The sequence below is a fragment of the Anser anser genome, assembly GCF_964211835.1.
Source record: "Anser anser genome assembly, contig: HAP1_SCAFFOLD_446, whole genome shotgun sequence".
Taxonomy (NCBI): domain Eukaryota; kingdom Metazoa; phylum Chordata; class Aves; order Anseriformes; family Anatidae; genus Anser; species Anser anser.
In genome coordinates, this window is record NW_028153605.1 from 1 (window position 1) to 27535 (window position 27535).

Genomic DNA, 27535 nt, shown 5'->3' on the forward strand with positions numbered 1-27535 from the left:
TGCATCCCCAGTGGTGACAGTGCACTCTCTGGACTTACTGCACTGCATCCCCAGTGGTGCCAGTGCACTCTCTGGACTCACTGCAGTGTATCCCCAGTGGTGCCAGTGCACTCTCTGGACTCACTGCAGTGCATCCCCAGTGGTGCCAGTGCACTCTCTGGACTCACTGCACTGCTTCCACCTGTGGTGACAGTGCACTCTCTGTAATCACTGCGCTGCATCCCCAGTGGTGCCAGTGCACTCTCTGGACTCACTGCAGTGCATCCCCAGTGGTGCCAGGGCACTCTCCGGACTCACCGGGGTGCATCCGCAGTGGTGCCAGTGCACTCTCTGCACTCACTGCGCTGCATCCTCATTGGTCCCAGTGCACTCTCTGGACTCACTGCAGTGCATCCCCAGTAATGCCAGTGCACTCTCTGGACTCACTGCACTGCATCCCCAGTGGTGCCAGTGCACTCTCTGGACTCACTGCGCTGCATCCCCAGTGGTGCCAGTGCACTCTCTGGACTCACTGCACTGCATCCCCAGTGGTGACAGTGCACTCTCTGTAGTCACTGCGCTGCATCCCGGTGGTGGTTACAGTGCACTCTCTGGACTCACTGCAGTGCATCCCCTGTGGTGCCAGTGCACTCTCTGGACTCACTGCAATGCATCCCCAGTGGTGCCAGTGAACTCTCTGGACTCACTGCAGTGCATCCCGGTGGTGCCAGTGCACTCTCTGGACTCACTGCAGTGCATCCCCATTGGTGCCAATGCACTCTCTGGACTCAATGCACTGCATCCCCAGTGGTGCCAGTGCACTCTCTGGACTCACTGCAGTGCATGCGCCCTTGTGCCAGTGCACTCTCTGCACTCACTGCGCTGCATTACCAGTGGTGACAGTGCACTCTCTGGACTCACTGCACTGCATCCCCAGTGGTGCCAGTGCACTCCCTGGACTCACTGCACTCCGTCCCCAGAGGTGCCAGTGTACTCTCTGGACTCACTGCACTGCATCCCCAGTGGTGCCAGTGCACTCTCTGGACTCACTGCAGCGCATCCCCAGTGTTGCCTGTGCACTCTCTGGTCTCACTGCTCTAAAACCCCAGTGGAGCCAGTGCACTCTCTGGACTCACTGCACTGCATCCCCAGCAGTGCCAGTACACTCTCTGGACTCACTGCACTGCATCCCCAGTGGTGCCAGTGCACTCTCTGGACTCACTGCACTGCATCCCCAGTGGTGACAGTGCACTCTCTGTAGTCACTGCGCTGCATCCCGGTGTTGGTGACATTGCACTCTCTGGACTCACTGCACTGCATCCCCAGTGGTGCCAGTGCACTCTCTGGACTCACTGCAGTGCATCCCCTATCGTGCTAGTGCATTCTCTGCACTCACTGCACTGCATCCCAGTGGTGCCTGTGCACTGTCTGCACTGCATCCCCAGTGGTGCCAGGGCACTCTCTGGACTCACTGCACTGCATCCCCAGTGGTGCCAGTGCACTCTCTGGACTCACTGCATTGCATCCCCATTGGTGCCAGTGCACTTTCTGGACTCACCGCACTGCATCCCCAGTGGTGCCAGTGCACTCTCTGGACTCACTGCACTGCATCCCCTATTGTGCTAGTGCATTCTCTGCACTCACTGCACTGCATCCCCAGTGGTGCCAGTGCACTCTCTGGACTCACTGCAGTGCATCCCCTGTGGTGCCAGTGCACTCTCTGGACTCACTGCAATGCATCCCCAGTGGTGCCAGTGGACTCTCTGGACTCACCGCACTCCATCCCCAGTGGTGCCAGTGCACTTTCTGGACTCACCGGGGTGCATCCTCAGTGGTGCCAGTGCACTTTCTGGAGTCACTGCAGTGCACCTCCAGTGGTGCCAGTGCACTCTCTGGACTCACTGCAATGCATCACCAGTGTAGCCAGTGCACAATCTGAGTCACTGCAGTGTATACCCTGTGGTGCCAGTGCACTCTGTGGACTCTCTGCACTGCATCCCAATGGTGCCAGTGCACTCTCTGCACACACTGCAGTGCATCCCCTGTGGTGCCAGTGCACTCTCTGGACTCACTGCACTGCATCCCTAGCGGTGCCAGTGCACTCTCTGGAGTCACTGCACTGCATCCCCAGTGGTGCCAGTGCACTCTCTGGACTCACTGCACTGCATCCCCAGTGGTGCCAGTGCACTCTCTGGGCTCACTGCACTGCTCCAGCCGCGGCAGCCGCTCCAGCCGCGGTAGCCCATCCAGCCGCGGCAGACGCTCTAGACGCTCCAGCCGCGCCCCCCGCTCCTGCCGCGGCAGCCGCTCCAGCCGCTCCAGCTGCGGCAGCCGCGGCACCGCTCCAATCGCGGCAGCCGCTCCAGCCGCTCCAACCGCGGCAGCCGCTCCAACCGCGGCAGCCGCTCCAGCCGTGGCAGCCGCTCCACTCGGTAGCGGCTGGAGCGGCTGCCGCGGCTGGAGCGGCTGGAGCAGGTGCCGCGGCTGGAGCGCCTGACGCGGTTGGAGCGGCTGCCGCGGCTGGAGCGGCTGGAGCGGCTGCCGCGGCAGGAGCGGGGGGCGCGGCTGGAGCGTCTAGAGCGTCTGCCGCGGCTGGATGGGCTACCGCGGCTGGAGCGGCTGCCGCGGCTGGAGCAGTGCAGTGAGCCCAGAGAGTGCACTGGCACCACTGGGGATGCGGTACAGTGAGTCCAGAGAGTGCACTGGCACCACTGGGGATGCACTGCAGTGACTCCAGAGAGTGCACTGGCACCAATGGGGATGCACCCCGGTGAGTCCAGAGAGTGCACTGGCACCACTGGGGATGCACTGCAGTGACTCCAGAGAGTGCACTGGCAGCATTGGGAATGCACTTCAGTGAGTCCAGAGAGTGCATTGGCACCACTGGGGATGTGGTGCAGTGAGTCCAGAGAGTGCACTGGCACCACTGGGGATGCAGTGCAGTGAGTCCAGAGAGTGCACTGGCACCAATCAGGGTGCACTGCCATGAGTCCAGAGAATGCACTGGCACCACTGGGGATGCGTTGCCGGGAGTCCAGAGAGTGCACTGGCACCTCTGGGGATGCACTGCAGTGAGTCCAGAGAGTGCACTGGCACCATTGGTAATGCAGCGCAGTGACTCCAGAGAGTGCACTGGCACCACTGGGGATGTACTGCAGTGAGTCCAGAGAGTGCACTGGCACCACTGGGGTTGCAGTGCAGTGAGTGCAGAGAGTGCACTGGCACCACTGGGGATGCAGTGCAGTGAGTCCAGAGAGTGCACTGGCACCACTGGGGATGCAGTGCAGTGAGTGCAGAGAGTGCACTGGCACCACTGGAGATGCACTGCAGTGACTCCAGAGAGTGCACTGGCACCACTGGGGATGCAGTGCAGTGAGTGCAGAGAGTGCACTGGCAACACTGGGGATGCACTGCAGTGACTCCAGAGAGTGCACTGGCACCACTGGGGATGCAGTGCAGTGAGTCCAGAGAGTGCACTGGCACCACTGGGGATGCACTGCAGTGACTCCAGAGAGTGCACTGGCACCAATGGGGATGCACCCCGGTGAGTCCAGAGAGTGCACTGGCACCACTGGGGATGCACTGAAGTGACTCCAGAGAGTGCACTGGCAACATTGGGAATGCACTTCAGTGAGTCCAGAGAGTGCATTGGCACCACTGGGGATGTGGTGCAGTGAGTCCAGAGAGTGCACTGGCACCAATCAGGGTGCACTGCCATGAGTCCAGAGAATGCACTGGCACCACTGGGGATGCGTTGCCGGGAGTCCAGAGAGTGCACTGGCACCTCTGGGGATGCACTGCAGTGAGTCCAGAGAGTGCACTGGCACCATTGGTAATGCAGCGCAGTGACTCCAGAGAGTGCACTGGCACCACTGGGGATGCACTGCAGTGAGTCCAGAGAGTGCACTGGCACCACTGGGGTTGCAGTGCAGTGAGTGCAGAGAGTGCACTGGCACCACTGGGGATGCAGTGCAGTGAGTCCAGAGAGTGCACTGGCACCACTGGGGATGCAGTGCAGTGAGTGCAGAGAGTGCACTGGCACCACTGGGGATGCACTGCAGTGACTCCAGAGTGTGCACTGGCACCACTGGGGATGCACCCCGGTGAGTCCAGAGAGTGCACTGGCCCCACTGGGGATGCAATGCAGTGAGTCCAGAGAGTGCCCTGTCACCAGTGGGGATGCACTGCAGTGAGTCCAGAGAGTGCACTGGCACCACTGGGGATGCACTGCAGTGAGTCCAGAGAGTGCACTGGCGATGCACCCCGGTGAGTCCAGAGAGTGCACTGGCACCACTGGGGATGCACTGCAGTGAGTCCAGAGAGTGCACTGGCACCACTGGGGATGCACTGCAGTGAGTCCAGAGAGTGCACTGCCATCACTGGGGATACACTGCAGTGAGTCCAGAGAGTGCACTGGCACCACTGGGGATGCAGTGCAGTGAGTCCAGAGAGTGGACTGGCACCACTGGGGATGCAGTGCAGTGAGTCCAGAGAGTGCACTGGCACCACTGGGGATGCACTGCAGTGAGTCCAGAGAGTGCACTGGCACCACTGGGGATGCAGTGCAGTGTGGCCAGAGATTGCACTGGCACCACTGGGGATGCAGTGCAGTGAGTCCAGAGAGTGCACTGGCACCACTGGGTATGCTGTGCAGTGAGTCCAGAGAGTGCACTGGCACCATTTGGGATGCACCCCGGTGAGTCCGGAGAGTGCACTGGCACCACTGGGCATGCACTGCAGTGAGTCCAGAGAGTGCACTGGCACCACTGGGGATGCAGTGCAGTGAGACCAGAGAGTGCACTGGCACCACTGGGGATGCACTGCAGTGAGTCCAGAGAGTGCACTGGCACCACTGGGGATGCAGTGCAGTGAGTCCAGAGAGTGCACTGGCACCACTGGGGATGCACTGCAGTGAGTCCAGAGAGTGCACTGGCACCACTGGGGATGCAGTGAAGTGAGTCCAGAGAGTGCACTGGCACCACTGGGGATGCAGTGCAGTGAGTCCAGAGAGTGCACTGGCACCACAGAGGATGCAGTGCAGTGAGTCCAGAGAGTGCACTGGTACCACTGGGGATGCACTGCAGTGAGTCCAGAGAGTGCACTGGCACCACTGGAGGTGCACTGCAGTGAGTCCAGAGAGTGCACTGGCACCAATGGAGATGCACTGCAGTGGGTCCAGAGAGTGCACTGGCACCACTGGGGATGCAGTGCAGTGAGTCCAGAGAGTGCACTGGCACCACTGGGGATCCAGCCTGGTGAGTCCAGAGAGTGCACTGGCACCACTGGGGATGCACTGCAGTGACTCCAGAGAGTGCACTGGCACCTCTGGCGATGCAGTGCAGTGAGTCCAGAGAGTGCACTGGCACCACTGGGGATGCAGTGCAGTGAGTCCAGAGAGTGCACTGGCACCACTGGGGATGCACTGCAGTGAGTCCAGAGAGTGCACTGGCACCACTGGGGATGCACTGCAGTGAGTCCAGATAGTGCACTGGCACCACTGGGGATGCACTGCAGTGACTCCAGAGTGTGCACTGGCACCACTGGGGATGCACTGCACTGAGTCCAGAGAGTGCACTGGCACCACTGGGGATGCTGTGCAATGAGTCCAGAGAGTGCACTGGCACCAGTTGGGATGCACCCCGGTGAGTCCAGAGAGTGCACTGGCACCACTTGGGATGCACCCCGGTGAGTCCAGAGAGTGCACTGGCACCACTGGGGATGCAGTGCAGTGAGTCCAGAGAGTGCACTGGCACCACTGGGGATGCACTGCAGTGAGTCCAGAGAGTGCACTGGCACCACTGGGGATGCACTGCAGTGACTCCAGAGTGTGCACTGGCAACACTGGGGATGCACCCCGGTGAGTCCAGAGAGTGCACTGGCACCACTGGGGATCCAACCTGGTGAGTCCAAGGAGTGCACTGGCACCACTGGGGATGCACTGCAGTTACTCCAGAGAGTGCACTGGCATCACTGGGGATGCACTGCAGTGACTCCAGAGAGTGCACTGGCACCACTGGGGATGCAGTACAGTGAGTCCAGAGAGTGCACTGGCACCACTGGGGATGCACTGCAGTGAGTCCAGAGAGTGCACTGGCAGCACTGGGGATGCACCCCGGTGAGTCCAGAGAGTGCACTGGCACCACTGGGGATTCACTGCAGTGAGTCCAGAGAGTGCACTGGCACCACTGGGGATGCACTGCAGTGAGTCCAGAGTGTGCACTGGCACCACTGGGGATGCACTGCAGTGAGTCCAGAGAGTGCCCTGTCACGACTGGGGATGCACCCCGGTGAGTCCAGAGAGTGCACTGGCACCACTGGGCATGCACTGCAGTGAGTCCAGAGAGTGCACTGGCACCACTGGGGATGCAGTGCAGTGAGTCCAGAGAGTGCACTGGCACCACTGGGGATGCACTGCAGTGAGTCCAGAGAGTGCACTGGCACCACAGGGGATGCACTGCAGTGAGTCCAGAGAGTGCACTGGCACCACTGGGGATGCAGTGCAGTGAGTCCAGAGAGTGCACTGGCACCACTGGGGATGCAGTGCAGTGAGTCCAGAGAGTGCACTGGCACCACTGGGGATGCACTGCAGTGAGTCCAGAGAGTGCACTGGCACCACTGGAGGTGCACTGCAGTGAGTCCAGAGAGTGCACTGGCACCAATGGAGATGCACTGCAGTGGGTCCAGAGAGTGCACTGGCACCACTGGGGATGCACTGCAGTGAGTCCAGACAGTGCACTGGCACCAATGGAGATGCACTGCAGTGGGTCCGGAGAGTGCACTGGCACCACTGGGGATGCTGTGCAGTGAGTCCAGAGAGTACACTGGCACCACTGGGGATGCACTGCAGTGAGTCCAGAGAGTGCACTGGCACCACTGGGGATGCACTGCAGTGAGTCCAGAGAGTGCACTGGCACCACTGGGGATCCACCCTGGTGAGTCCAGAGAGTGCACTGGCACCACTGGGGATGCACTGCAGTTACTCCAGAGAGTGCACTGGCACCACTGGGGATGCACTGCAGTGACTCCAGAGAGTGCACTGGCACCACTGGGGATGCAGTGCAGTGAGTCCAGAGAGTGCACTGGCACCACTGGGGATGCTGTGCAGTGAGTCCAGACAGTGCACTGGCAGCACTGGGGATGCACCCCGGTGAGTCCAGAGAGTGCACTGGCACCACTGGGGATGCACTGCAGTGAGTCCAGAGAGTGCACTGGCACCACTGGGGATGCACTGCAGTGACTCCAGAGTGTGCACTGGTACCACTGGGGATGCACTGCAGTGAGTCCAGAGAGTGCTCTGTCACGACTGGGGATGCAGCGCAGTGACTCCAGAGAGTGCACTGGCACCACTGGGGATGCAGTGCAGTGAGTCCAGAGAGTGCACTGGCACCACTGGGGATGCACTGCAGTGAGTCCAGAGAGTGCACTGGCACCACTGGGGATGTTGTGCAGTGAGTCCAGAGAGTGCACTGGCACCACTTGGGATGCACCCCGGTGAGTCCAGAGAGTGCACTGGCACCACTGGGGATGCAGTGCAGTGAGTCCAGAGAGTGCACTGGCACCACTGGGGATGCACTTCAGTGAGTCCAGAGAGTACCCTGGCACCACTGGGGATGCTGTGCAGTGAGTCCAGAGAGTGCACTGGCACCACATGGAATGCACCCCGGTTAGTCCAGAGAGTGCACTGGCACCACTGGGCATGCACCCCGGTGAGTCCAGAGAGTGCACTGGCACCACTGGGGATGCACTGCAGTGAGTCCAGAGAGTGCACTGGCACCACTGGGGATGCACTGCAGTGACTCCAGAGAGTGCACTGGCACCAATGGGGATGCACCCCGGTGAGTCCAGAGAGTGCACTGGCACCACTGGGGATGCACTGCAGTGACTCCAGAGAGTGCACTGGCAGCATTGGGAATGCACTTCAGTGAGTCCAGAGAGTGCATTGGCACCACTGGGGATGTGGTGCAGTGAGTCCAGAGAGTGCACTGGCACCACTGGGGATGCAGTGCAGTGAGTCCAGAGAGTGCACTGGCACCAATCAGGGTGCACTGCCATGAGTCCAGAGAATGCACTGGCACCACTGGGGATGCGTTGCCGGGAGTCCAGAGAGTGCACTGGCACCTCTGGGGATGCACTGCAGTGAGTCCAGAGAGTGCACTGGCACCATTGGTAATGCAGCGCAGTGACTCCAGAGAGTGCACTGGCACCACTGGGGATGCACTGCAGTGAGTCCAGAGAGTGCACTGGCACCACTGGGGTTGCAGTGCAGTGAGTGCAGAGAGTGCACTGGCACCACTGGGGATGCAGTGCAGTGAGTCCAGAGAGTGCACTGTCACCACTGGGGATGCAGTGCAGTGAGTGCAGAGAGTGCACTGGCACCACTGGGGATGCACTGCAGTGACTCCAGAGAGTGCACTGGCACCACTGGGGATGCAGTGCAGTGAGTGCAGAGAGTGCACTGGCAACACTGGGGATGCACTGCAGTGACTCCAGAGAGTGCACTGGCACCACTGGGGATGCAGTGCAGTGAGTCCAGAGAGTGCACTGGCACCACTGGGGATGCACTGCAGTGACTCCAGAGAGTGCACTGGCACCAATGGGGATGCACCCCGGTGAGTCCAGAGAGTGCACTGGCACCACTGGGGATGCACTGAAGTGACTCCAGAGAGTGCACTGGCAACATTGGGAATGCACTTCAGTGAGTCCAGAGAGTGCATTGGCACCACTGGGGATGTGGTGCAGTGAGTCCAGAGAGTGCACTGGCACCAATCAGGGTGCACTGCCATGAGTCCAGAGAATGCACTGGCACCACTGGGGATGCGTTGCCGGGAGTCCAGAGAGTGCACTGGCACCTCTGGGGATGCACTGCAGTGAGTCCAGAGAGTGCACTGGCACCATTGGTAATGCAGCGCAGTGACTCCAGAGAGTGCACTGGCACCACTGGGGATGCACTGCAGTGAGTCCAGAGAGTGCACTGGCACCACTGGGGTTGCAGTGCAGTGAGTGCAGAGAGTGCACTGGCACCACTGGGGATGCAGTGCAGTGAGTCCAGAGAGTGCACTGGCACCACTGGGGATGCACTGCAGTGACTCCAGAGTGTGCACTGGCACCACTGGGGATGCACCCCGGTGAGTCCAGAGAGTGCACTGGCACCACTGGGGATGCAATGCAGTGAGTCCAGAGAGTGCCCTGTCACCAGTGGGGATGCACTGCAGTGAGTCCAGAGAGTGCACTGGCACCACTGGGGATGCACTGCAGTGAGTCCAGAGAGTGCACTGGCGATGCACCCCGGTGAGTCCAGAGAGTGCACTGGCACCACTGGGGATGCACTGCAGTGAGTCCAGAGAGTGCACTGGCACCACTGGGGATGCACTGCAGTGAGTCCAGAGAGTGGACTGGCACCACTGGGGATGCAGTGCAGTGAGTCCAGAGAGTGCACTGGCACCACTGGGGATGCACTGCAGTGAGTCCAGAGAGTGCACTGGCACCACTGGGGATGCAGTGCAGTGTTGCCAGAGATTGCACTGGCACCACTGGGGATGCAGTGCAGTGAGTCCAGAGAGTGCACTGGCACCACTGGGTATGCTGTGCAGTGAGTCCAGAGAGTGCACTGGCACCATTTGGGATGCACCCCGGTGAGTCCGGAGAGTGCACTGGCACCACTGGGCATGCACTGCAGTGAGTCCAGAGAGTGCACTGGCACCACTGGGGATGCAGTGCAGTGAGACCAGAGAGTGCACTGGCACCACTGGGGATGCACTGCAGTGAGTCCAGAGAGTGCACTGGCACCACTGGGGATGCAGTGCAGTGAGTCCAGAGAGTGCACTGGCACCACTGGGGATGCACTGCAGTGAGTCCAGAGAGTGCACTGGCACCACTGGGGATGCAGTGATGTGAGTCCAGAGAGCACTGGCACCACTGGGGATGCAGTGCAGTGAGTCCAGAGAGTGCACTGGCACCACTGGGGATGCAGTGCAGTGAGTCCAGAGAGTGCACTGGGACCACTGGGGATGCACTGCAGTGAGTCCAGAGAGTGCACTGGCACCACTGGAGGTGCACTGCAGTGAGTCCAGAGAGTGCACTGGCACCAATGGAGATGCACTGCAGTGGGTCCAGAGAGTGCACTGGCACCACTGGGGATGCAGTGCAGTGAGTCCAGAGAGTGCACTGGCACCACTGGGGATCCAGCCTGGTGAGTCCAGAGAGTGCACTGGCACCACTGGGGATGCACTGCAGTGACTCCAGAGAGTGCACTGGCACCTCTGGCGATGCAGTGCAGTGAGTCCAGAGAGTGCACTGGCACCACTGGGGATGCAGTGCAGTGAGTCCAGAGAGTGCACTGGCACCACTGGGGATGCACTGCAGTGAGTCCAGAGAGTGCACTGGCACCACTGGGGATGCACTGCAGTGAGTCCAGATAGTGCACTGGCACCACTGGGGATGCACTGCAGTGACTCCAGAGTGTGCACTGGCACCACTGGGGATGCACTGCACTGAGTCCAGAGAGTGCACTGGCACCACTGGGGATGCTGTGCAATGAGTCCAGAGAGTGCACTGGCACCAGTTGGGATGCACCCCGGTGAGTCCAGAGAGTGCACTGGCACCACTTGGGATGCACCCCGGTGAGTCCAGAGAGTGCACTGGCACCACTGGGGATGCAGTGCAGTGAGTCCAGAGAGTGCACTGGCACCACTGGGGATGCACTGCAGTGAGTCCAGAGAGTGCACTGGCACCACTGGGGATGCACTGCAGTGACTCCAGAGTGTGCACTGGCACCACTGGGGATGCACCCCGGTGAGTCCAGAGAGTGCACTGGCACCACTGGGGATCCAACCTGGTGAGTCCAAGGAGTGCACTGGCACCACTGGGGATGCACTGCAGTTACTCCAGAGAGTGCACTGGCATCACTGGGGATGCACTGCAGTGACTCCAGAGAGTGCACTGGCACCACTGGGGATGCAGTACAGTGAGTCCAGAGAGTGCACTGGCACCACTGGGGATGCACTGCAGTGAGTCCAGAGAGTGCACTGGCAGCACTGGGGATGCACCCCGGTGAGTCCAGAGAGTGCACTGGCACCACTGGGGATTCACTGCAGTGAGTCCAGAGAGTGCACTGGCACCACTGGGGATGCACTGCAGTGACTCCAGAGTGTGCACTGGCACCACTGGGGATGCACTGCAGTGAGTCCAGAGAGTGCCCTGTCACGACTGGGGATGCACCCCGGTGAGTCCAGAGAGTGCACTGGCACCACTGGGCATGCACTGCAGTGAGTCCAGAGAGTGCACTGGCACCACTGGGGATGCAGTGCAGTGAGTCCAGAGAGTGCACTGGCACCACTGGGGATGCACTGCAGTGAGTCCAGAGAGTGCACTGGCACCACAGGGGATGCAGTGCAGTGAGTCCAGAGAGTGCACTGGCACCACTGGGGATGCAGTGCAGTGAGTCCAGAGAGTGCACTGGCACCACTGGGGATGCAGTGCAGTGAGTCCAGAGAGTGCACTGGCACCACTGGAGGTGCACTGCAGTGAGTCCAGAGAGTGCACTGGCACCAATGGAGATGCACTGCAGTGGGTCCAGAGAGTGCACTGGCACCACTGGGGATGCACTGCAGTGAGTCCAGACAGTGCACTGGCACCAATGGAGATGCACTGCAGTGGGTCCGGAGAGTGCACTGGCACCACTGGGGATGCTGTGCAGTGAGTCCAGAGAGTACACTGGCACCACTGGGGATGCACTGCAGTGAGTCCAGAGAGTGCACTGGCACCACTGGGGATGCACTGCAGTGAGTCCAGAGAGTGCACTGGCACCACTGGGGATCCACCCTGGTGAGTCCAGAGAGTGCACTGGCACCACTGGGGATGCACTGCAGTTACTCCAGAGAGTGCACTGGCACCACTGGGGATGCACTGCAGTGACTCCAGAGAGTGCACTGGCACCACTGGGGATGCAGTGCAGTGAGTCCAGAGAGTGCACTGGCACCACTGGGGATGCTGTGCAGTGAGTCCAGACAGTGCACTGGCAGCACTGGGGATGCACCCCGGTGAGTCCAGAGAGTGCACTGGCACCACTGGGGATGCACTGCAGTGAGTCCAGAGAGTGCACTGGCACCACTGGGGATGCACTGCAGTGACTCCAGAGTGTGCACTGGTACCACTGGGGATGCACTGCAGTGAGTCCAGAGAGTGCTCTGTCACGACTGGGGATGCAGCGCAGTGACTCCAGAGAGTGCACTGGCACCACTGGGGATGCAGTGCAGTGAGTCCAGAGAGTGCACTGGCACCACTGGGGATGCACTGCAGTGAGTCCAGAGAGTGCACTGGCACCACTGGGGATGTTGTGCAGTGAGTCCAGAGAGTGCACTGGCACCACTTGGGATGCACCCCGGTGAGTCCAGAGAGTGCACTGGCACCACTGGGGATGCAGTGCAGTGAGTCCAGAGAGTGCACTGGCACCACTGGGGATGCACTTCAGTGAGTCCAGAGAGTACCCTGGCACCACTGGGGATGCTGTGCAGTGAGTCCAGAGAGTGCACTGGCACCACATGGAATGCACCCCGGTTAGTCCAGAGAGTGCACTGGCACCACTGGGCATGCACCCCGGTGAGTCCAGAGAGTGCACTGGCACCACTGGGGATGCACTGCAGTGAGTCCAGAGAGTGCACTGGCACCACAGGGGATGCACTGCAGTGAGTCCAGAGAGTGCACTGGCACCACTGGGGATGCAGTGCAGTGAGTCCAGAGAGAGCACTGGCACCACTGGGGATCCACCCTGGTGAGTCCAGAGAGTGCACTGGCACCACTGGGGATGCACTGCAGTTACTCCAGAGAGTGCACTGGCACCACTGGGGATGTACTGCAGTGAGTCCAGAGAGTGCACTGGCACCACTGGGGATGCAGTGCAGTGAGTCCAGAGAGTGCACTGGCACCACTGGGGATGCACTGCAGTGAGTCCAGAGAGTGCACTGGCACCACTGGGGATGCACCCCGGTGAGTCCAGAGAGTGCACTGGCACCACTGGGGATGCACTGCAGTGAGTCCAGAGAGTGCACTGGCACCACTGGGGATGCACTGCAGTGACTCCAGAGTGTGCACTGGCACCACTGGGGATGCACTGCAGTGAGTCCAGAGAGTGCTCTGTCACGACTGGGGATGCAGCGCAGTGACTCCAGAGAGTGCACTGGCACCACTGGGGATGCAGTGCAGTGAGTCCAGAGAGTGCACTGGCACCACTGTGGATGCACTGCAGTGAGTCCAGAGAGTGCACTGGCACCACTGGGGATGCAGTGCAGTGAGTCCACAGAGTGCACTGGCACCCTTGGGGATGCAGTGCAGTGAGTCCAGAGAGTGCACTGGCACCACTGGGGATGCACTCCAGTGACTCCAGAGTGTGCACTGGCACCACTGGGGATGCACTGCAGTGAGTCCAGAGAGTGCACTGGCACCACTGGGGATGCTGTGCAGTGAGTCCAGAGAGTACACTGGCACCACTTGGGATGCACCCCGGTGAGTCCAGAGAGTGCACTGGCACCACTGGGGATGCAGTGCAGTGAGTCCAGAGAGTGCACTGGCACCACTGGGGATGCACTGCAGTGAGTCCAGAGAGTGCACTGGCACCACTGGGGATGCAGTACAGTGAGTCCAGAGAGTGCACTGGCACCACATGGAATGCACCCCGGTGAGTCCAGAGAGTGCACTGGCACCACTGGGCATGCACCCCGGTGAGTCCAGAGAGTGCACTGGCACCACTGGGGATGCACTGCAGTGAGTCCAGAGAGTGCACTGGCACCACTGGGGATGCAGTGCAGTGAGTCCAGAGAGGGCACTGGCACCACTGGGGATGCACTGCAGGGAGTCCAGAGAGTGCACTGGCACCAGTGGAGGTGCACTGCAGTGAGTCCAGAGAGTGCACTGGGACCACTGGGGATGCACTGCAGTGAGTCCAGACAGTGCACTGGCACCACTGGAGATGCACTGCAGTGGGTCCAGAGAGTGCACTGGCACCACTGGGGATGCAGTGCCGTGAGTCCAGAGAGTGCACTGGCACCACTGGGGATGCAGTGCAGTGAGTCCAGAGAGTGCACTGGCACCACTGGGGATGCACTGCAGTGAGTCCAGAGAGTGCGCTGGCACCACTGGGGATGCACCCCGGTGAGTCCAGAGAGTGCACTGGCACCACTGGGGATGCAGTGCAGTGAGTCCAGAGAGTGCACTGGCACCACTGGGGATGCACTGCAGTGACTCCAGAGTGTGCACTGGCACCACTGGGGATCCACCCTGGTGAGTCCAGAGAGTGCACTGGCACCACTGGGGATGCACTGCAGTTACTCCAGAGAGTGCACTGGCACCACTGGGGATGCACTGCAGTGAGTCCAGAGAGTGCACTGGCACCACTGGGGATGCACTGCAGTGAGTCCAGAGAGTGCACTGGCACCACTGGGGATGCAGTGCAGTGAGTCCAGAGAGTGCACTGGCACCACTGGGGATGCACTGCAGTGAGTCCAGAGAGTGCACTGGCACCACTGGGGATGCTGTGCAGTGAGTCCAGAGAGTGCACTGGCACCACTGGGGATGCACTGCAGTTACTCCAGAGATTGCACTGGCATCACTGGGGATGCACTGCAGTGACTCCAGAGAGTGCACTGGCACCACTGGGGATGCAGTGCAGTGAGTCCAGAGTGTGCACTGGCACCACTGGGGATGCACTGCAGTGAGTCCAGAGAGTGCACCGGCACCACTGGGGATCCACCCTGGTGAGTCCAGAGACTGCACTGGCACCACTGGGGATGCAGTGCAGTGCGTCCAGAGAGTGCACTGGCACCACTGGGGATGCAGTTCAGTGAGTCCAGAGAGTGCACTGGCACCACTGGGGATGCACTGCAGTGAGTGCAGAGACTGCACTGGCACCACTGGGGATGCAGTGCAGTGAGTCCAGAGATTGCACTGGCACCACTGCGGATGCACTGCAGTGACTCCAGAGTGTGCACTGGCACCACTGGGGATGCACTGCAGTGAGTCCAGAGAGTGCACTGGCACCACTGGGGATGCAGTGCAGTGAGTCCAGAGAGTGCACTGGCACCACTGGGGATGCACTGCAGTGAGTCCAGAGAGTGCACTGGCAGCACTGGGGATGCACCCCGGTGAGTCCAGAGAGTGCACTGGCACCACTGGGGATGCACTGCAGTGAGTCCAGAGAGTGCACTGTCACGACTGGGGATGCACTGCAGTGACTCCAGAGAGTGCACTGGCACCACTGGGGATGCACTGCAGTGAGTCCAGAGAGTGCACTGGCACCACTGGGGATGCAGTTCTGTGAGTCCAGAGAGTGCACTGGCACCACTGGGGATGCACTGCAGTGAGTCCAGAGAGTGCACTGGCACCACTGGGGATGCAGTGCAGTGAGTCCTGAGAGTGCACTGGCACCACTGGGGATGCAGTGCAGTGAGTCCAGAGAGTGCACTGGCACCACTGGGGATGCAGTGCAGTGAGTCCAGAGAGTGCACTGGCACCACTGGTGATGCACTGCAGTGAGTCCGGAGAGTGCACTGGCACCACTGGGGATCCACCCTGGTGAGTCCAGAGATTGCACTGGCACCACTGGGGATGCACTGCAGTGAGTCCAGAGAGTGCACTGGCACCACTGGGGATGCACTGCTGTGAGTCCAGAGAGTGCACTGGCACCACTTGGGATGCACCCCGGTGAGTCCAGAGAGTGCACTGGCACCACTGGGCATGCACTGCAGTGAGTCCAGAGAGTGCACTGGCACCACTGGGGATGCACCCCGGTGAGTCCAGAGAGTGCACTGGCACCACTGGGGATGCACTGCAGTGAGTCCAGAGAGTGCACTGGCACCACAGGGGATGCACTGCAGTGAGTCCAGAGAGTGCACTGGCACTACTGGGGATGCACTGCAGTGAGTCCAGACAGTGCACTGGCACCACTGGGGATGCAGTGCAGTGAGTCCAGAGAGTGCACTGGCACCACTGGAGGTGCACTGCAGTGGGTCCAGAGAGTGCACTGGCACCACTGGGGATGCACTGCAGTGAGTCCAGAGAGTGCGCTGGCACCACTGGGGATGCGGTACAGTGAGTCCAGAGAGTGCACTGGCACCACTGGGGATGCACTGCAGTGAGTCCAGAGAGTGCACTGGCACCACTGGGGATGCACTGCAGTGACTCCAGAGTGTGCACTGGCACCACTGGGGATGCACCCCGGTGAGTCCAGAGAGTGCACTGGCACCACTGGGGATCCACCCTGGTGAGTCCAGAGAGTGCACTGGCACCACTGGGGATGCACTGCAGTTACTCCAGAGAGTGCACTGGCACCACTGGGGATGCACTGCAGTGAGTCCAGAGAGTGCACTGGCACCACTGGGGATGCAGTTCAGTGAGTCCAGAGAGTACACTGGCACCACTGGGGATGCACTGCAGTGAGTCCAGAGAGTGCACTGGCACCACTGGGAATGCACTGCAGTTACTCCAGAGAGTGCACTGGCACCACTGGGGATGCACTGCAGTGACTCCAGAGAGTGCACTGGCATCACTGGGGATGCAGTGCAGTGAGTCCAGAGAGTGCACTGGCACCACTGGGGATGCACTGCAGTGAGTCCAGAGATTGCACTGGCACCACTGGGGATGCTGTGCAGTGAGTCCAGAGAGTGCACTGGCACCACTGGGGATGCACTGCAGTGAGTCCAGAGAGTGCACTGGCACCACTGGGGATGCACTCCAGTGACTCTAGAGTGTGCACTGCACCACTGGGGATGCACCCCGGTGAGTCCAGAGAGTGCACTGGCACCACTGGGGATCCACCCTGGTGAGTCCAGAGAGTTCACTGGCACCACTGAGGATGCACTGCAGTTACTCCAGAGAGTGCACTGGCACCACTGGGGATGCAGTTCAGTGAGTCCAGAGAGTGCACTGGCACCACTGGGGATGCAGTTCAGTGAGTCCAGAGAGTGCACTGGCACCACTGGGGATGCACTGCAGTGAGTCCAGAGAGTGCAGTGATCCCCGTGGATCTCAGAACCTCGCCTTCTAAGTATTAGAGGCAAACGTGCTATTTGTATATGCTCCTTAGAAGCTAAACTGTGAGTCTGCAATTGTTTTACCTTACTGCAACTCAAGACCGCACTCGGAGCACTGACTCAATTCCGTGTGTGCTGTCTCCAGCTAGCTGTCAGGCACGCACTACTCCATGGAGAAGTCAAATTTCCTCTGTAATTGCTTACCCTAACCAGTATGAGATGCAATAGGAAACTATGGAGGAAGCAACCTCTCCGTTGCACTCGAAGTCCATCCTACCGTCAGCTACAGCATGGGACAGAAACCATATTATTCAGATGCAGAGGTATCAAAGATGATCCTCTGACGTTGCATCGGAGAACTTGAGGATGGGGGCTGGCAGGAAGAAAAGTAACTAACAAGACAAGCCATCCTAAGTCTGTAAAAAAAAAAAAAAGAAAGAAAGGAAAAGGTTGGGGGGTGGGGGTGGGAAGCCAGTAAGAATCAGCCTGATAAAAGGTTTACAAATGAGATGAAGAAGAAGAGGAGAAGGGGAGAGATTGTCTATGCAAGGTAAGAGACCCAGGAGGCAAAGGCTGAAGTCTAGGAAGGCAGACTAGAATTTGACAAGGAAACATACTTGTTTTCTATGAAGAACAGAGCTAGCAGCAAGGACGTAATAATGGCAGACAAGGGAGACTAGTGCCTTTTCCTTTCACATGAGCATACTCCCTTCACTAGAGCATACTCCCCTTCAGTATGAAATGAGGACCAACACTCACAAAATTCAGTTATAAAATATGAAGCTGCCCTTTGGCAGTCTCTTTCTAAGTGCCCATACCCATCACTTGCTCCTCAAACACTTGCTCATATGTTAGAGAAATGCTCAATCAGTCTTGCTAAAAATACTAGCAGTGAGAGCATAGACTCATCTCTCCACAAGTGAGTAAAAGCAATCATTCTGCCTCAGTGCAAACATGCAGTATCAGTATGGGACAGACCACTCAAAGCCTAGAGCTTCTACTTTCTGTGCTAATTTTTTTTAGCATATATTCTTAACAGTTGCAATTTGTTATTAACAATGTATATTAAACAGTTGATGTTTAATCGTAGCCTGCAACTCAGCTGTATTCAGCATGGACAGGAAAGTGCTCATTGGTAGGAACCTCATAAACTGCAAGTTAAGCAGGAAACCTACGTTATAAGACACATGCAGAAACTGCACCACCTGAATGTAAGCTAACTCCTTCTCTACGTTGGGTACCAAAAACCAACCCTGAATAACTCTCAATATTGCAGAAGCAAGTCCCAAGAATGTGTCTGTAGAAAAAAAAAAATCGGGATGACAACAGAATTCATTTCAGAAGAGTCTTTTGAGGCAAGACTTCTTGCAGCCTTCCAGTAACTCACCAATAGAAATACACTTTTGTTATCAAAGATCTCTCTGCATTACAATTTGTGATGTGCCAGTTTCATACATTTTCTAACCCAAGACCAGCTTCTTGATGCACCACTCTAACACAAAAGAATGGATTTAGTCTATGCTGCCTGAACTGTACTTTCCTCAGTCAGAAGGTAATATGGTTCGTTCTGGAAAGCATCATTTTTAAGTAACAACCTTCCCCACAGGGGCCAAACATTACGTTAACCAGCCCAGGAGATATTCATGCTATTTCATACATGATGATAACAGGGAAGATACTTGCTATATTTAATTTCTAAAGCGAGCCTCCTTTGGCAAAAGAAAACGCTATTTATTTATTTATTTTGATTTTTATTTTTTTAAACTATGCTGTGGGTTGCTGTTTTCAAAGGCCTCTCTATCTTCTCTGATGAAGACCTCTTATGTAATTATGGAAGCTGCAGCTGTTTCCACTGACAAGCTCTCAAAGTCCTGGGTTCACTAACCTGTGACAGCCATAATATCCAATTGCAGGTGACAGAATATCACCTGCTCATTTCCTTTGAGGCCCATGTAAGCTCATGACAACAGAAGTACCATGAAAGGACCCATAATATTACCTTTATTTTCAGCTTCTTCTAAGTCCTTTTCATTTGCTAAGAGAATTTCTTCTCTCTGATCAGTTAATAAGTCAGCAAGACGATAAATAATCTCCGCTCTCTGAAAGAGACAAGTTTCTGAACTGCATTCTTATATGAAGTCCATGCTGTTTGACATCTGGCTCACTTCAGCTCATTTCTACTGACACATCTTCTCACTGTCTTGACTCCCTGAATGCTTGGAGCCAGCTGATTTTTTCCAGGACCCATTTGTGTTATAAGCCTGTATTTTAAAACTTGCCACATGTTCCCAACCTTAAAGAGTGAGCACATACTGTTCTTTCACCTGCTCAGGCTGCAGAGCTGCCAGGGTCCTGCCACCAGCTCGAGACCTTTCACCCTGCTGCTCTACTGGAGGGCCTGCCAAAAGAAACAAACAAACAAACAAAACACAACCACAAGACATGCAGACAAAGGTTACAGCCCATGTGGAAGGAAATGAACACTTAACCTTTCATCTTCCAACTCCTTACTCAAAGCAGGAAAACAGTTACGGTCTTAATAGACATATCAAAGAAATTTACTGTATGCCAGAACAGGAAAATCTGTATCAGATACCAAAATGCTGCCACGGACCCCAAGCATAGCCCTTTTCAAGGCATCACGGAGATTCAGCAAAATCATCCATGCCATAGAGGACAAACAAGCTTGTATCAAAGCTGTATACAGCTTGTATCAAAAAGACTTGATAAAAAGCAAAAGAATACAAGGCCAGCTAAACCTCAGGGCGTAGGAGAAAACTGAAAACAGGGAGGCATCCTTTCAAAAACTTTAATTATACAACTAATGAAAAGCGAAAAGATTGCAAAACAACATGGGAATGTACAAATAATACTAGAAGACAAAACCTTAACCCTAACCCCAAACCCATTCCCTATTCCTAACCCTAACCCTAACCCAAACCCCTTCCCTATTCCTAACCCAAACCCTAACCCTAACCCTAACTCTAAACCTAACCCTAACCCTAAACCCTAAGCCTAAGCCTAAACCTAACCCTAAAACCTGCCCCTAACCCTAAATCCTGCCCCTAAGCCAAACCCTACCCCTATACCTAACTGAAATCCTAACCCTATCCCTTTCCCTAACCCAAACCCTAACCCTAACCCTAACCTTAACCTAACACTAACCCTCTAACCCTAACCCTAAAAGTAACCCTAAACCTCAACCCTAACCCTAACTCCTAACCCTAACACTAATCATAAATCCTACCCCTAATCAAAACCCTAACGAAAACCCTAGCCCTAACTCAAACGCTTTACCTAGACCTAACCCAAACCCTAACCCTAACCCTAAACCCTAAGCCTAAGCCTAACCCTAACCCTAAATCCTGCCCCTAACCCAAACCCAAACCCGAACCCTAACCCAAACCATATCCCTATACCTAACCGAAACCCTAACCCTAACCCTAACTCTAACCCTATCCCTATCCCTAACCCAAACCCTAACCCGTCTGCCTGTCCGCTCTGGGGTTCCGCTCTGGGGTAACCCTAACCCTGACCCTGACCCTGACCCTAACCTTAACCCTAACCCTAACTCTAACACTAACCCTAACCCGAAACATAACACAAACCCTAACAGTAACCATAACACTAACCCTAACAGTAACCATAAAGCCTTACACTAACCCTAACCCTGACCCTGACCTGACCCCTGACCCGGACCCCGACCCAAACCCAACCCTAACCCTAACCCTAACCCTAATCCAATATGGCCTCCCGGAAGTCCAGTGCCCGAGAACTACATCTCCGAGCATGCTCTGGGCAACTAACATGGCCTCCCGGAAGTCCAGTGCCCGAGAACTACATCTCCCGGCATGCTCTGGGAAACCAATATGGCCTCCCGGAAGTCCAGTGCCGGAAAACTACATCTCCCGGCATTCCACGGAATCCCAACATGGCCTCCTGGAAGTCCGGTGCCCGAGAACTACATCTCCCGGCATGCTCTGGGAAACCAATATGGCCTCCCGGAAGTCCAGTGCCGGAAAACTACATCTCCCGGCATTCCCCGGATTCCCAACATGGCCTCCCGGCAGTCCAGTGCTCCGAGAACTACATCTCCCGGCATGCTCTGGGAAACTAATATGGTCTCCCGGAAGTCCAGTGCCGGAAAACTACATCTCCCGGCATTCCCCGGGCTCCCAACATGGCCGCCTGGTGAGCAGCTTCTCGAGAACTACACCTCCCGACATGCTCTGGGAAGGCAACATGGCCTCCTAGAAACCCAGTGCCCAAGAACTACATTTCCCAGCACTCCCCGGAAAATTGAGCCTCGCAGCTTGCCGTAGGACGCCATTTTTTGCTCTGGTATATTCCCAGTTCCGTTTTGTGTTTATGGAGGTTTTCCCGCCGTTTTGGGGGTTTCCCCTCAATTTCGGGTTTTCAGCTCTCCATTTCAGGGTTCTTCCCCACAATTTTGGGGTTCCTTCCCCTAATTTGGTGCTTCGCCCCCCCAGTTTTGGGGTTTCCCCTCTGATTTGGGGATTCCTCACCCCCACTTCCAAGTCCCCCACAATTTTGGGGTCCCCCACGATCGTTTTTTGGCCTGCCACCCTAATATTAAGGTTCTTTCCCCCAATGTTGGGGTTCTCACCACATTTTTGAGGTTCCTTCCCTTAATTTGGGGCTTTGTCCCCCGAGATATGGGGTTTAACCCCAATTTTGGGGGGTCCCCTCTAATTTTGGGGATTCCTCCCCAGTTCTGGGGGGTCCACATTCAATTCTGGAATTTCACACTTCCATTTAAGTGTTCTTCCCCCCAATTTGGGGTTCACCCACCCAATTTTGGGGGTTCCTCCCCTAATTTGGTGGGACCCAAGCAATTTTGGGGATTGCCCCAATTTTAGAATCCCCCACCCTCCTTTTTTGGGTTTCCCCCTAATATTAAGAGTTCTTCCGCCCAATTTTAGGGGAAGGAACCTCAAAATTGTGGGGTCCCCCAAATTGGGGCTTCAACCCTTCAATTTTGGGGGTGCTCCCAACCTCTTATTTTGGCCTTCCGCCCTGATATTAGGCCTAACCACTAAGAACCCTGACCCCTAACCCTACGGCACCCAGGGATCTAACCATAACCCCTACCCCTGAAAACCCTAACCCAATAAAATTCACCCCACTAAACCCCTGAAGACCTCTGCCTAAAACCCCTAACCCTAAAAATTAGGACTGGACCCTGACCCTTATAACTCCAACCCTAACACCCTTAAAATCCTAACCCTAAACCCTGGAAACCCTAACCCTGAAACCCAACCCTAGTGCCTTAGCCCTGAAACCTTAAAACCCTAACACCTTGTTAGAAACACACTGTAACCAATAACATAGGCTCAGGCAAGGATCTCAGTGAGGTAGCATTTTTATTCGCAATTGCAATGGCAGGCATCCCACAAGCCACCTACTAGCTCCATAACACTAACTATTTATATACTTTATATACCTTTTTTTTTTTTTTCCTCTTCTCGATGACCGGGACCCTCCCCAGTTTCCCCATTGACTGGGTAATCCATGTTCACAATCTATCCAGTGCTTCATGGAAAATACACAGCTGCTGGCCTGTTACAAGTCAACTTGCTTTTTTTCTTGACTTTTTTCCTCTTTGAGGTGGTAATGGTTCTTACACTGTGATTTCCATGTAATTGCTCTAAGGATTCTGGTTGTCTGTATTTTACAAGGTTGTCTGTTCAGCTTTCTTATCACTGCAAGCATCTCTCAATACCACCTTCCTTCCCTCTAAACGATGGAACTCTGTGCAAAAACAGCATTTTTATCCCCACAACCTTGACCCCCTTACCCTAAAATCCTTATTCCCCTTAACCCAAACAACTCTAACCACAACCCTAACCCAGGTTAGGGTCACCAGGTTGCCTACCGAGTGCTTGACAGTTCCAGAAGGCGCTCTTTCCTTTGACTGGTTCCTCCTAAGGTTTACCCTCTACTAGGGAGGGAAAAGAAAAAGATAAGAAATTCAAAACCCCATATCTGCAAGCTTTCAAGATTCAACAGACCTCTTCCAGCACACTGTTCAAGCACTATGCGAACAGCTGCTCGCAAGCAGCTCGAGTCTCCCCTTCCACATCTGCAAACACCACTGAGATGACTGTGCCAGCTGCCCTTCAGTACGTGCCCAGAGGCAGACTGGATGTCTTTGCCAAAACAGTCCAGACAATGTATTAGTACACCGATGGACCGCCACGTTAGTTACCATCACTAACTGCCAGGCAGGACAGCTCCAGGCCAAACACACACACACACAGGCACACTACAAACAAAACACAGAACAACAACAAAAAAAAAAGACTCCCAGAGGGAAGCCCTATGGCAACAGCAAGTCAGAACAGGTGCTCTGCAGCAGACACAAGGAGAGACTCCAATGTCATGACCTGCAACTGGAAGCAACTGCCAGAACTGGGATGATGGAGGCATAAAAAGCCTGCCTTTAAGACAGAGACCGGAAGGATGGGGAGTGTAAACCCCTTAAGAAAAAAGGCTTTGGAAATGAATTCCAAAGCCAGAGCTCCGGATGAAGCCCACATGACTTCCACAACAGCAACAATGGAAACAGATGCAATCTGAAACCAAATATGATGCGCAACACCTGAAACACATCTGCACTTTAAGCTGCGACTGCAAGTCAAAAAGTGCTCAGATCAGCCCTACCATGATGAAACAAGCATTTAGGACCTTTGGTGTGGCTACCAAGTTGCCCATCTAATCTGTCCAGTGGAAGAAGGCAATGAGGATATCAAGACCTGAGGGGTGCGTAACATATGATGATCGTATCAGGAAACATTTGATACAAAATAAAAATTACACACACAGAAGTAGTGAGCTCTTTAAGCTCCCACTGCAAGACAAGAGTTGCTCAGCTTCCAATTGAGCATCAGCATTATTCCAATGAGGTCAAGTGTTCAATACCCTCAGGATGGCTTCCCCAGGGCCTACTGAGCACCAAGAGCCACAGCACAGACAACACAGAACACAGGCACCAAGCTGGAACTGCCCTGCCTGGCACATGCTCAAGCCCTACCTGACAGAACCCCCACCCCCCTCTCCGTCTGACCGTGCTCAATCCTGAAAGGCCCCATCCGCTGCAATGACTTAAAAGCACAGACCCTCACCCTATGGGTCCATTCACAACACCAAACCAAACATAGCACTTGCCCCCCAACTTAGCTTGGGAATGATGGGAGGCAGGTTCCATCCTCAACAAGGAGCACAAAAGCTAGCCAGGACGTTGCTTCATGCGCGAGGCTCCACTTTACCTGCAGAAATAAAGTGCCATTAGGCAAAGGCACGCAGGCCAAGCATCTTGCAATGCAACACCCACCTCAGAAACAAAACAGTAGTCAACTGACCTGCTCTGCTACTGAAATCAAATAGACAACTGCTACACAACTCCCCGCCTCCCCCTGCCAACCACCCTCAACACACAGCATTTGCCCCTGGACTTAATTCCCAGGGCTCAGAATTCATCCTCAATGTGGACCACAAAGGGCAACTAGTTCCCAGTATCTTCTTCGTCCCTGGAAAAGATGAGTCACCTAGAGGTGGACCAATAGACTGCCAAACCAAAAACAATGCCCGTTTTCCAACTTTTTGCCAGTCACCTTCCGATCCAGGCTTAGTGCTTCCATTCGCCGTGCCAAGCCAAGGTCACGTAGCTTAGACCAAGGAGAAAGAACAGACAAACGTGACAATCCACAAAACAGTCTATACTTTCTTTCCTTTTCTTTTTCTTTCCTCCTCTACCCCAACAGCCAAGAAGCCCCAGACCCACATTCCCCAACCCAGTACCACTGCTTTGCTCACCTAACATCCCAAAGAGATGCATCACGCTCCTGCTCCTCTTGCGCTCTGAGCATCTCCAGCATTTCAGAAACTGGAACTGATGACATCTGGCACGCCTCAGGAACGTGGCAAGAGATGTACTCCGCTGTTGCAAGGTGCTTGCAAAGCCTGCCTGACAGGCAAAACAAACTAACACAATCCACCAACCAACTCAGTGCCCACGCTGGCATCCACTTTTTTTGCAAGTTTCCAGCGTAGTCCGTGCCTATGACCTGGGCTACTAGAAACAAAAAGAGAAGGTCATGCCCGTGATGGACAAGCTAACAGTACAGCTCCTTACAGAGGTCTCAAGCACAGAGACCAGAGCCAGAAAAAAAACACCCTCAGGTCCACAAATACCAGAAGGCCATGAATGCACAGCAGACCTGACAGGGGTCATCACAGACTTATCCTTTACAGATGAAAAAGGTGACCCTGCTCAGCCTCTTCGTAATACTGCGCCTATGCAGTCAAGCCCCTTGTGGTGTGTACTGAAGCTCTTTGTGAATCCTGTGGACAGTTACATAAATGGCTTGATGTATCTAGAGATTAAAAAGTAACCCAAAAACAGAAGCATATATCACCACGTCCCAAAAACAAGTTAGCCAGCAACCCCTCCTAAACATACCTCTATTACGTGAATTCCAAGCACTCAAAATCTAGAAGGCTGCAAGGTCTAAAGACTCTACAGCCAAAAGTTCCAAAAATATAACAAACTGTCCCTATCCCTAAAAATGACTACACCTTAACTGCCAACTGCTGCTGTTTTCAGTTACATACTTGCACAGTGGACTTCAATGATACATTTCTCCTAAACCCTGCTCTGTCACTTTACTACCAAGGTGGGAACTTCAATAATATTTGACAAACAGGTGAAGACTAACATTAAGCCCTGTAATTCTGCAAAAATTATAAGGGACCCAGAACCACAAAGCAAACACACAAACTAACATTATCATCCTATCCATAAACATGCTATAAGAATTACTCACCTGTGGAAGAGCTACATGTAATAAAGGCACCTGCTACTATATAGATTGCTTTCCTCTAACAGATCCTACTAGTTGTTACCTCAAAAAGATGTGCATACTGGTCTCTGCTTGGAAACACATCAGTCCATAGACTCCAACCCACCTAAGGAACCTTGCAACCAACTGAAGGAAAAACAAAGCACTTACCCCAAAGAGCAGCCCAGGCACAATGAGCTCTCTGATGGCATACCTGGGGCTCATATCCATTTGCCCCCCCCCCCAGCACCCAAACCCAATCACCTGGGAAAGGGGAGTGGCAAAGCACATGAAAGTAGAAAGGGAGCAGGAGCAGCAGCAGCTGCGGTGTTTTTTGTTGTTGATTTCTTTTTTTTTTTTTTTTTTTTTTTTTTTTTTTTTAAATCTGGTTTAGCTCAACACCATGCAGAGTGCAGACAAGAGAACTGGGGTATTTCTAGAAGCAACAATCTCCATGCTTTTGCTGCAGCTTTGAATATTGAAAGGACAATATGACCAAACAAGTAACCGAAATTTTTTCAACTGGAATTAGCTCACATCTTTCTTTACATAGAAAGAAAAATCTAGGAGCATAACAGATTACACGCCAAAAAAAAAAAAAATCTATTCCATGTAATAACATCACTCTCAGGAAAAATCACGTACTTGAGTAGGCTATCTGAAAACCAAAAGGCTATGCTGATGGGTCAAAACACATTACAGGACAATGGAGCCTGGCCCTCTGCTGCACCAACTTAAAACCCATCTCTAAACTCACAAAGGCGCAACCCCAACCCAAGCACAGACACAGCATTTCAGCCCCAACATGCCTTTGGGAACTGCTGGAAAGCAGGCTTCATCCTCAGTGAGGCGTGCTCAGGCTACACGGGATGGGGCTTCAGGCACCGCTTCACCTACCAAAGAAGACCACCATCAGGAGCTGCCATGCCAGACAACCTTTTTCCCTCTACAACACCTTTCTCAGGAACCACGCAGCATTCAAGCAACCCCACATGCAACAGGACTCTGTGCCTTCTCTCTTTCCAAACAACCCTAAACATAACCCTAACCAGACCACTGAGCCAAACCCTAAGTAGGACCCTAGACAACACGTACGGCGCCACTTTCTCCCATCAAAATGTGCTCCCAACAGAAGCCTTTGGGTACACCTGAACTCCCTGGGGGAGCCTTTACGCAACCCCACACTCAACAGGACTCTGCGCCTTCACTCTTTCCAAACAACCCTAAACATTTGATGGGGATGGGATGGGGATGTGGCTGGAGATGGGAATGGGGATTGGGATTGCATCACTTCCAGCCCCTATTTGCATGCGGAGTGGCTGCAGCCCTTACACAGAGCGGGAACGCCGTGGGGGGGGACGCTGCAAGGACCCCCCCCATCCAAAGCACTGTGCCACCCCCCCCTACCACCCCCTATCCCCCCCCCCGCCCCCAGTTCCATTAAAAAATAAAAAAATAACAATCGGGGGGTGAGGGAGGAGGGGGCACCCCCTCCGGTCCCCTTGGGCTTGGGGGGGCAGGGGTGTCGCAACGGGTGCCCCCCCCCCATTATTTCTCTCCCATCGAGCCCCCCCCCCAGCTGTCGGCCTCGCAGTATCCGGCAGCCTCGGCTCCCCCCGCTGGGCGGCCGCGGGGCCGGGGGACCGGGCTGTGGCTGGGACCTTCCTGTTCTCG

The 27535-nt window shown here is 55.3% G+C and overlaps 1 long non-coding RNA gene across 2 annotated transcripts; it reads right to left on the reverse strand.

Annotated features, from left to right (window-relative positions):
• Positions 1-21133: 21133 nt before the first annotated feature.
• Positions 21134-27241, reverse strand: LOC310891843. Of its 2 annotated transcripts, none has more exons than XR_014577749.1 (3): positions 26033-27241; positions 24837-25364; positions 21134-24688 (listed from the first exon to the last, which is right to left on the reverse strand). It is a non-coding gene; the product is annotated as an uncharacterized lncRNA (long non-coding RNA). The 2 variants fall into 2 exon arrangements; XR_014577750.1 differs by having other exon boundaries at positions 21134-24289; positions 24635-24688; positions 24837-27241.
• Positions 27242-27535: the final 294 nt, after the last annotated feature.